Source organism: Ochotona curzoniae, unplaced genomic scaffold (genome assembly GCF_017591425.1).
Source record: "Ochotona curzoniae isolate NIBS_2020 unplaced genomic scaffold, NIBS_Ocur_1.0 contig_3520, whole genome shotgun sequence".
Lineage (NCBI taxonomy): Eukaryota > Metazoa > Chordata > Mammalia > Lagomorpha > Ochotonidae > Ochotona > Ochotona curzoniae.
Genome location: NW_024465894.1, coordinates 6,453,038 through 6,461,672, shown reverse-complemented (window position 1 = coordinate 6,461,672; position 8,635 = coordinate 6,453,038). Strand labels below are relative to the sequence as shown.

Sequence of the window (8,635 nt, the reverse complement as noted above, 5' to 3'; positions counted from 1 at the left end):
TGGGCCCAACTCTGACCTGTGGTACTACTGTCTACTGCTTTAACTAAACCTACTTTTAAAAAACTATGGGGCTAGGCATAGCCCATAGTTGTCAAAGCAGGTGGTGGAGGTATGGAGAGAAGGTATCAGTAGAGGCAGGGGCGGAGCCACAGTGCTGCTGCACCTGCTGACTGCCTTCCAAAGCTGCTCCCATCCCTCTCCAGGGCCACTGTCCGGCTGAGCCGGTGGGATGGGAGAGAGACCAGGCAACAGTTTCCAAGGCTCAACCTCTGAAGGTTTGCCACCATGGAGACATTGTCTATATCCCTGGTAATGTCACACTCTGTGTCACGTGGGTGCCTTGGACCGTGCCCCTTCAGCACCCCTCCAAGGTGCCCTGACCAGGCTTTCCTTTTTGCCATGTCCTTTCTGCATCATCGCCTCTTCCTGGAGCCTTCTGGGCTTCCTCCCCAAAAGATGGCCGTTTGTCCACCCTACACTCTGCTCATGTCCTCTGCCTGCCTTTGTCCTAGCGTGTCGCACAGCGTGGTGCTATCAGCCTCAGCCACGCCTATGGACTCAGCCTTCCTTAGCCAGGCCTGGGTCTGATGGATATCTGCCGGGCAGAAAACGATGGCTTGGTGAGTCAGCTCCTGGTGACAAGGGCAGAGAACCCAAGAGGCGGCAAGACAGTGCCCACGTGCTCATGCTGTGTGACCTTGGATGGGCTGTCTTCTGAGTCCCAGTGGCCCAGCAGTGGCACTCACAGGGGACTCAGAAGGGTCTAGACCTGTCTGCACGCACTCTGGACTCGGCCCCCAACTTCTGCTGAGTTACTTAACTCTCTGTTTCTGCTTCCTCATCTGTTTTTTTTTTTTTCTTTAATTATTGACATCTTTTTGAAAGATTTATTTATTTTTATTACAAAGTTAGATGTACAGAGAGGAGGAGAGACGGAGAGAAAGATCTTCCGTCCGATGATTTGCTCCCCAAGTGAGCGCAACGGCTGATGCTGCACCGGTCAAGAGCCAGGAACTTCGTGCAGGTCTCCTATGTGGGTGCAGGGTCCCAAAGCTTTGGGCCGTCCTTGACTGCTTTCCCAGGCCACAAGCAGGGAGCTGGATGGGAAGTGGAGGTGCTGGGATTAGAACTGGTGCCCATATGGGATCTCGGTGTGTTCAAGGTGAGAACTTTAGCCACTAGGCCACCGTGATGGGTCCTGATATCTTATTTTTAAAAAAAGATATTTATTTGAGGGTCCGGCACAGTAGCTTGCTTAGTGGCCAAAGTCGTCACTTTGCATGCGTTGATATCCCATATGGGCATATCCGCAGCCTGCGAGGCACGGATCACCACCCCCATTCTATTTATGTGTTTTAACAGATTGATTTATTTGAAAGTCAGGCATTAGATCCTCCACTCACTGGTTCATTCCGCAGATGGCTGCAACAGCTGGGGCTGTGCCAGGCTGAAGCCAAAATCTAGGAGCTTCTTCCAGGTCTCCCATGTGGTTGGCAGGGACCCAAACATTTGGATCTTTTGTTGCCTTTCCCAGACCATTAGCAGGGAACTTGATCCAAAGTGGAACTGATACCCACAGAGGATGCTGGCATTGCAAGTGGCAGCCATACCCACTGTGCCACAACACTGGCCCCACTGTTCCCATTCTGGAGGTGATGAGAGGGGAGTTCTAGGTGGTGAGGAAACTCCGCCAAGGACACCAGGCCTAAAGGCACACAGCCTGGAGTGAACTCAGCATCCGCCACAGATCCAGTGCCGAGCCATGCTCAGACGGAGTGACAGCTGCAGGACATGATTTTGACAGCTGTGCTGACGCGGGCCCAGAAGCAAGCGGCGCCAAACTGGGATGCCTGACAAGAAAGACAAGAGGGAAGTGGCTGGCGGCTGCAGCTCCACACACACACACACACACACCCGCAGAAGCAGTTCTCCACTGACTGGTTCTGTGTGACCTTGAGCAAGTCATGCCACCATCGCAGTTCAGCATCCTGTCTGTTCACACAGGGCCTTCTGGGCCGTCATATTAGTTACAGGCTCTGAGGCCAGTCGGTTGGTTATCCTGCCTCGGTTTCCCCAGTGCCTTGTCTCACCAGGTGTCAGGATACGGGATGAAGTCTAGGCCCTGGAGTCCATTTTGTGGGGGGTTCCAGTCGTGCTGCCCCACTCGTCAAGGTGCCTGTTCTCTCAGCCTCAGTTCCTCTGCTGTAAGGTGGGGCTGACCTGCACAGGAGTGTGGTAGCAAGTGATGCAATCGCGAGGAAGGCTGGACCAACACTGTCTGCAACCAGGCCCTCTGCCGTCAGTCACTAGTGCCCGCTGCCCACTGGGACCACTTCCAACTCTTCTTGCTGGACTCTGATCCTCCAAGGTCTCCCCTGAGGCCAGTGGCACCAATGAGTAGCTGTGATGGGTGCCTACATCAGGACGAGAGCCCCCGCGGAGTTCCAACCAAGCACTCAGTGAGCGGGAACTTCTGCAGAACTAGAGGGGCGCCGTTACATCTACCTGTCCAGGTCCTTTGATGAGCCAGGCAGTGGGAGGCCGGGACTGGTCTACTCTGCTCAAACTTGCTACCAGCAGGGGGCGCTCACCGCCTCTGCCAGGACTTCCAGGCCTGAGCCAGAAGGCTGGGCTGCAGACCCTGCGAGCACCGGCCCTGAGAGGCAGCGGGCAGAGGCAGTGCCAGCCAGTGCAAGGCCAGGGCGTGCAGTTCCTTCTCCCGTGTTCCCCACGCTAGGCCGAGGAGCTGCTCACAGACTATGTGAAAGAGGCAGAAACTAGATCCCATCTTGCTCCATGCCACCGTCAGAATCTTGTGCATGCCTTCAAATCTCGAGTGGGACGGAAGATGAATCCACATAAACATGGATGCGGATGATGCTCAATTGCGAGGAGGCGCCAACTGCCACGCACAGAGTGTGTAGGGAGGGGGTGGTGAGACCCCAGGCAGGGAAGCAGAGGCCCATCCGCCTCCTGTGTCTGAAGGCCACTGCCCTGGAGCAGCTCCCCTCCCCACCACCCATCCAGCCCAGCCGCCTCTTGGCCCCATTTCTGGCCTACAAGGGCACATGCAGGTAGTCGGCCCACCCTTGTGAGGATGGAGCTGGGAAGGAGTCCTCCACACACAGGGGCTGGGAGCTCTGGGGTGCAAGACTTGACAGGATGGGGTGGGGCACGCTCCTGGGGCCTCCTGCATCGCTTGCTTCCTGGATTGGAACAGACAATAGTCACCAAGCAGAGACCAACCCCTCAGGGTCAGGGCCTGACCTGCCCAGGTGCATGAAAATGGCATCACCACTGCGGAGGAAGTGCTACAACGTACATTCTAACTGGTTTATTTTTATTTGAAAGTCAGAATTACAGAGAGAAGGAGAGAGAGAATTTTCTCAACTGCTGGTTCACTCCCCAAATGGCCACAATGGCTGGGGCTGAGCCAATCCAAAGCCAGGAGCCAGGAGTTTCTTCTGGGTCTCCCATAGGGATATTAGAGACCCAGGGGCTTCATCTATGCTTTGCTGGTGGACTGGAGCAAAAGTGGAGTAGCCAGGACTCGAACTACGCCCACATGGGATAGTAACTCCGCAGGCAGAGGGTTAGCCTACTGTGCCATGGCGCCAGCTCCATCCCTTCAAGTCTCACCAGTGACGGGTGAGGTTTTCAATTGCTGCAGGCTCTCACCAGGGCCGGAGTCTTCGTTAGTGCTGCGTTGGAACTCTTTATATATTAAGGAACTTCATTCTTCCCCTCCTATGTGCTGCGTTTTCCTTTTTCCTCAGGGGGCATTGTTTGTCTTATTAGGCTTACATATTGTCCTTGGGGTGGGCATTGCGCTTCGGGTTGAGGCAGCCCTCCTGGAGTGCTGAAAGGCTGCCTTGTCACCACTCAGCACTCTTGTATTCCTACTACTATTCCGTGTTTAACTAGCCTCACCTCTAGACACTAATTTACTATTTATCCCTAATAAGCTTGTAACACTACTGTTGTTAGAATAAATCCCTGCCACCCAGCCTTGCACCCCGACCCCGCAGCACGACAAACGGGAGCTCTTTCTCTTGCTCCATTCTTTTTCAAATAAACAAAGAGCATAAAATAACAATTATTTCAAAATTGTATTGTTGGGCCTGGGATGGTAACCTAGCAGCTAAAGTCCTCACTTTGCGTGTACCGGCATCCCATATGGGCGCTGGTTCTAATCCTGGCAGCTCCACTTCCCATCCAGTTCCCTGCTTGTGGCCTGGGAGGGCAGTCAAGCACGGCCCAAAGCCTTGGGACCCTGTACCCACGTGGGAGACCCAGAGGAGGCTCCTGGCTTCTGGGTTTGGATTGGCACAGCTCCAGCTGTTGCATCCACTTTGGGAGTGAATCAACAGATGGAATATCTTCCTCTCTGTCTCTCCTCCTCTCTGTATATCTCATTTCCCAATAAAAATAAAATAAAATCTAAAAAAAGTAATAAAATTGCATTGTTGTTGTTATTGAAATTCACAGAACATAAAATCAACCATCTTACAACTTGGAATTCAGTAACACCTGGGAGATGCCAAGTGTTGTCCAACCACCACCTCTGTCTAGTTCCTAAGTGTTTATCTTCCCTGAAACCTCACAGCCCTTACACAGCGTACCTCTGTTTCCGGTTCCCACCAGAACCACTGGGTTTGGTTTTGTCATTTATTTTGATGTCATCAGAATGACTGCCGTTCTGTGCAACTGCTTTGAGATTTGTTGTTCTTGTTCTATGCTTAGGAGTGCTCTCTTCACTCGAGGATGAGTCTTAAAAGCAAAGGGCTTTACAAGGGTTTATGAGCAGTCAGTGGAATCTTCACTGTGTGGAGCCACGTTCCGGTTCCTGGGTTTGTCCCCACCCACAGCCCCAGCACCCGTAAACATTGGCTCAAGGCCCTTTTCTCCCTCCAGATCATAAAAGGAAAACATCTCAATACCCGTGTCATCCTTTTACTGCTTCCCTCCCCTCCGTCTTCAGTGCGTTCTCCCATCCATCTGGAGTTGATTTTGGTGATTGCAGCGACGTAGAGATGCAGCTGGAGTTTTTCCGAATGGCCAGCCAGTTGAACCCGCACCACACTGAAGAATGTCTTCATCTCTCCCCAGCTCCTTCCTACCCCTCGTTAAACCGCCGCCTGCGCCGCCTGCGCCGTGTGCCGGATTCCCACATGGACTGGCGCTATTTCTGGACTCCTTGCCCGTCGGAGAGTCGGTTTTTAGAGCCCCCAGGTGACTGGTGCAGCCAGGCTGCGAATGGGGCTTAGCTGCAACGGGACATTTTTGTGGATTCTTAGTCCTGAAGGAAAAAAGAGTGGCATAAAGTTAAATTTCATTTTAAGGGCCCCTCTTTTATTTTGAGATTATAGCTTTACTACACTTATTATTTTAAATGTTTAAATCAATGTGGGTGGTACAAGGTCACATTGACTTATTTTTGAGAACATAAAAAAAAAAAAGATTTGCAGGTTTTATTTGAAAAAGTTACAGAGAGAGAAGGTGAGGCAGAGAAGAATCTTCCATCTATTGGTTCACTCCCCAAATGGCCACAATGGCTGGGGTGGGTCCAGGAATCCCAGCCAGGTCTCCCAGGTGGGTGCAGGGGCCCAGTGCTTAGGCCACCCCCTGCTGCTTTCCCAGGCACATTAGCAGGGAGCGAGGAGGCCCTGAGCTGGCACGCATATCAACATGGGATGCAGTGTAGCATGCGGCAGCTTAACCCGCTGACCCACAACAGGGCTCCAGGATCCATTTTCCTTAAAGCAGCTGCAGGATTCTGAACCCAATCAGTGGGGCCGGGCTGAGCAGGGCATAACTGGGGTTTGGGGGTGCTTCACACAAAAGGGGAATTGGGCTTTCCTCCTGGGGCACCAGGGCTGGGCTTGCAGAGGATCCCAGTGCAGAGGGAGGGGCCAGTAGGACAAGGCCCAGAGCTTGCTCACCGCTCCTGGCAGGTATGGCCCTGATGGGCAGCTTTCAGGTCTGCGAAGCCTAATGGCTTTCTGGCTTCAGACCTCAGTCCGGGATCCATCCCCACCCCATGGGCACCCTGGAGCCGGAGCTTCTGTTTGGATTCTTATTCTGCCACTTACTGTGTGACCTTGGGTGGTTTACTTAACCTCTCCTGACTTTGGGCTTCTACATGTACATTTTGGGAGTGAGAAAAATTACAGCGCTCACCTCATTGGGTAGTTGTGAGAAATTAAAATAGTTATTACATTAAATACCTTAGAAAGGCAAAAAGAGATGTTCCATCCACCGGTTCACTCCCCAAATGCCTGCAACAGCCAAGGCTAGGCCAGGCAGGAGCCAGGAGCCAGGAGCGTCATCCAGGTCTCCCAGGTGGTAACAGGGGTTCAAGCACTTGAACTCCCACCTACTGCTTTCTTGGTAGATCAGCTAGGAGCTGGATTAGATGGGTCAGCCTGGACTTGAACCAGCACTCTGATATGGGGTCCAAGTTTCCCAGGTAGCAGCTTAACTCCAGCATCAGTATTACTGCCACATTATTTATTTATAGATTTATTTTATTTTCATTACAAAGTCAGATATACAGAGAGGAGAAGAGACAGAGAGGAAGATCTTCTGTCCGATGATTCATTCCCCAAGTGACTGCAACAGCTGGAGTTGAGCCAGTCCGAAGCCAAGAGCCCAGAGTCTCTTCTGGGTCTCCCACACGGGTGCAGAGTCTCAAGGCTTTGGGCCGTCCTTGACTGCTTTCCCAGGCCACAAGCAGGGAGGTGGATAGGAAGTGGAGCCACTGGGATTAGAACCAGCGCCCATATGGGATGCCAGCACTCAAGGCAAGGACTTTAGCTGCTAGGCTTACCATGCTGGGCCTCTACTGTTACATTTTTATATTTAAGAAATACCTGAAGTACTGGTATTGGGGTATTGCAGGTAAAGCTACTAACTGTGAGACTGGCATCCCAGGTGGCAATAGTTGATATCCAGGCTGCTCCCCTTCCAATCCCTGCTCCCTGTTAATGGCCTGAGAAAGCAGCCAGAAATGTGTTTGGGCCCTTGCTGCCCACATGGGAAACCCAGATGAAGTTCTCGGCCCAGCCCTGGGATTCCCACAGCCTTCTGGAACGTGAGCCAGCAGATGGAAGATCTCTCTGGCTCTTTCTCTGTGAAACTCTGTCTTTCAAACAAATAGATTAAAACAGAGAGAGAGAAAGAAAATGCGAATACTGCCAACACAGCAGCTAAGGGTTCTGCCCCAAGGATGCCCTTAGCTTGCAGACTGGGATAGATATATAAACAGGAAATCCACGGTGAATGATGAAAACCGCGGCACAGGGATGTGGGAGCTGAGAAGCGGGCGTCATGGGAGCTGGGAAGAGCCCCCCTTCCCAAGTAGGTGGCCGGCAGCATTTAGCCAAGTCGAAGGCCACGGAGGGAGGTGCAGACGGAGAATGGGGGAGAGCTTGTGGGGGGAGCAGGAAGTCTGGTCCTGGGAGGGGAGGGTGACTTGTGGTGGGGGGGGTGCCTGGGGCCTTGCACCCCAGCCATTCTGCACTTGCCTTTGTGACTGTCTCCCCGCCTGTTTTGCCAGGTCCTGCAGGAGGAAGCTCCTGTCTCTTTTTGCTCCTTCTGCCCAGCACCCAGCGCCCGGCCTGGCTCATGCCCCGCGGAAGACATGTTTGCAGAAAACCTTGCCTTTCCCAGTAGAAGGTCATTTCAGGAGCTCTTTTTCATTTACATACACCTGACAAAATCTTTTTTTTTAATATTTATTTCTCATACTTACCTGGCAGGGGAGATACCATGATCACGAAGGTGGTTTCCCAGGGCGAGGCTCACCCATTGCACTCCGGATGTGCTGACCCTGCGATCCCCCAAATGTGGGAAACTCAGCTGCATGACTGTGGTAGTGGGGGACTGCGGTCTCCTGAATTAAAATATATATATATTTGTTTCTCCTGTTCCTCGATCCTTTCCATCCTTATTGGTGATCCACATGGGCATGCATCCTTCTCAACTATGTAAACATCATTAAAAATAAAATGAACATAAAATGAATTTATTATTTTTTTAAAAATAATTATTTTTATTGGAAAGTCAGATTTACAGAGAAGGAGAGGTGGAAAGATCTTCCATCTGCTGCTTCATTCCCCAAGTGGCTACAACAGCTAGAGCTATGTGAAGTCAGGAGCCAGGAGCTCCCTTTGGGTCTCCTACACAGGTGCAGGGTCTCCAGGCTTTGGGCCATCTTCTACTGCTTTCCCAAGCCACAAGCAGGAAGCCGGAAGGGAAGTGGAGCATCTGAAATATGAACCAGCACCCATATAGGATCCCAGTGCATGCATGGCGAGGATTTAGCCACTGAGCTATTGCACCAGGTCCAAGAGTTAGAATTCTTAAAGCTTAGGGAAGTCAGGTTCACGTGTTTGTTGAGAATATTCACCTGTAACCCCTCACTCCCATGAATTAGATGCTGGCTTTGGGGCAAAGTTGGGTTTTGGGACCAGCAAGGACAAAGTCCTTCTGTGCCTATGAACTCTCAAACTTTCAGTGTGCACATGGGTTACTGGGGGATGGGTTACTGGGGATGGGTTACTGGGAGACCTTGGGCAGCGATGCAGGTCCTGACTCTTGAGTTGTGAGGTTGGGCCCGGGATCTCGTCTTTCC

The 8,635-nt window shown here is 52.0% G+C and overlaps 1 pseudogene; it reads left to right on the top strand.

Moving 5' to 3' along the window:
* The first annotated feature begins 7,745 nt into the window (after positions 1-7,745).
* LOC121157512 lies at positions 7,746-7,897 on the top strand (annotated as a pseudogene).
* Positions 7,898-8,635: the final 738 nt, after the last annotated feature.